Raw genomic sequence first — 2953 nt, 5'->3', positions numbered from 1 at the left:
GAGTGCCAACTTTCATAAAACAGCTTCTAAGTAAGCTCAAAAAAGATATTGACTCTAGCATTATCATAGCTGGGGACTTTAATACCCCACTTACAACCCTAGACAGATCATCAGGACAAAAAATCAGCAACAAGATCCAGTACCTGAATGTGATTCTTGACCAAATGAACTTAATTGATACCTACAGAACACTCCATCCAATGACCATAGAATATACATTCTACTCATCACTTCATGGAATGTACTCTAAGATCAACCACATACTTGGGCATAAATCAAGCATAAACAAATTTCAAAGATTGAAATTTTGCCAAGCGCCTTATTGGACCACAGTGGAATAAAAATAAACATCAACACCAACAAGGTTCCCCCCAAACCCACAAAGACATGGATACTAAATAGCATGATCCTAAACAACTCCTTTGTCAATGATGAAATCAAAACAGAGTAAAAGATAGCTGGAAATAAATGAAAATGAAGAAACCTCTTACCAAATCTCTGGGATGCCTTGAAAGCTGTAGTAAGAGGGAAATTCATATCTCTACAAATGCACATGAAGAAAATGGAAAGACCACAAATTAATAGCTGAACAAGTCACCTAAGGAAACTGGAAAAGCAAGACCACCATAACCCTAACTTCAGCAAAAGAATCCAGATTACCAAAATCTGGGACATAGAAGACAGATAGATAATACAAAAAATCAATGAAACAAAAAGCTGGTTCTTTGAAAGGGTAAACAAGATTGATGGTCCCCTAGCTAGACTGACCAAGAAAAAAAGAGAAAAAGCCTAAATAAACAATCAGAATCACAAAAGATGAAGTCACATCTGACCCCCAAAAAATATAAAAGCTCATTAGAGACTACTATGTCCACTTGTATGGAAACAAACTTGAAAACCTTAAGGAAATGGAGGACTTTCTGACATCACACAACCTGCCTAGGTTGAAACAAGAAGAAATTGAGACCTTAAATAGACCAATAACAATCAAGGAAATTGACTATGTAATAAGAAAACTACCTACAAAAACAGTCCTGGACCAGATGACTTTCCAGCAGAATTCTATAAGACATTTAAGGAGGAGCTTATACCAATACTACTGAAAGTATTCTAGGTGATTGAGAAAGATGGAACCCTCCCCAAATCATTTTATGAAGCCAGCATCATACTGATACTAAAGCCAGGTAAAGACCCAAAAAAGAAAGAGAACTACAGGCCAATATCTTTGATGAACATAGATGCTAAAACTCTCAACAAGATGCTAGCAAACCAGATTCAACAACACATCTCAAAAATCTCCATCATGACCAAGTAGGCTTCATCCCTGGGATGCAAGGCTGGTTCAATATTCGTAAGACCATAAATGTAACTCAATACATCAACAGACGTCAAAGCAAAAACTACATGATTATATCATTAGATGCAGAAAAAGCTTTTGATAAAATCCAGCACCGCTTCTTGATAAAAACCCTCGAACATCTAGGCATACATGGAACATACCTCAAAATAGTAAAAGCCATCTAGGAGAAATCCACAGCCAGCATACTCCTAAACAGACAAAAATTGGAAACATTTCCCCTGAAAACTGGGACAGACAAGGATGCCCACTCTCACCCCTCTTGTTCAATATAGTATTGGAAGTCCTGGCTAGAACAATCAGAGAAGAGAAGGCAATCAGGGGTATCCAAATAAGAAAAGAGGAAGTCAAGTTATCTCTCTTTGCAGACGACATGATTGCATACCTTGAAAACCCAAGAGAATCTGTCAAAAGCCTCCTTGTACTGATAAAGGACTTTGGCAAAGTCTCAGGGTATAAAATAAATGTACAAAAGACAATCACATTTCTTAACACCAATAATAAACAAATAAAACCAAATAAAAAGCACAATCCCGTTCACAATAGCCACAAAAAAAATGAAATACCTTGGCATCTTCCTAACCAGAGACGTGAAAGACCTTTACAATGAAAACTACAAAATGCTGCTCAAAGAAATAAAAGATGACACAAACAAGTGGAAAAATATCCCATGCTCATGAATTGTAAGAATCAACATTGTGAGAATGTCCATCTTATCTAAGACAATCTACAGATTTAATGCAATACTCACCAAATTGCCAGCAACATTCTTCTCAGATCTAGAAAAAACAATACAGGAATTCATATGGAAACACTATGACCAAGAGTAGCCAGGACAATTCTCAGTAAAAACAAAACAAAACAAAACAAAACAGGAAGTATCACGAATATCAGACTTTAAACTTTACTATAAAGCTACAATAATCAAAACAGCTTGGTATTGATACAAGGACAGACATATAGACCAATGGAATAGAATTGAGATTCCAGAAGCAAAACCTCAATTTCTCAACCAACCATCTTCAACAAAGCCTCCAACAACAACCACTGGGGTGAGGACAATCTATTCAGTAAATGGTGCTGGGAAAACTGGCTGACCACATGCAGAAGATTCAAACAAGATCCTTATCTGTCCCCATACACAAAAATTAATTCTAAATGTATCAGAGACTTAAATGTAGAACCTATAACCATAAGAACTTTAGAAAATGCAGTACACACCCTTATGGAAGTCGGAACTGGCATCCAATTCCTGAGCAAAAACTGAAATGCACGGACCATAGAGACAAGATAGAAAAGTGGGACCTCATTAAACAGACAAGCTTCTGCAAAGCCAAATAAACCATTAAGAGAGCAGGGAGACAGCCTACAGACTGGGAAAAAGTATTTGCCAATTCCATGTCTGACAAAGGCCTAACATCTAGGATCTACAAGGAACTCAAAAGAACGGAAAAGAAAAATACAAATAACCCCATTACAAAGTGGGCAAAAGATATGAACAGACACTTTTCAAAAGAAGACATATGAGTGGCCAACAGATACATGAAGAAATGTTCAACCTCACTAGTCATTAAGGAGATGCAAATTAAAACTACA

Source organism: Carlito syrichta, unplaced genomic scaffold (assembly GCF_000164805.1).
Source record: "Carlito syrichta isolate Samal-C Ts95f unplaced genomic scaffold, Tarsius_syrichta-2.0.1 Scaffold314865, whole genome shotgun sequence".
NCBI lineage: Eukaryota > Metazoa > Chordata > Mammalia > Primates > Tarsiidae > Carlito > Carlito syrichta.
This window is presented reverse-complemented; position numbering follows the sequence as displayed.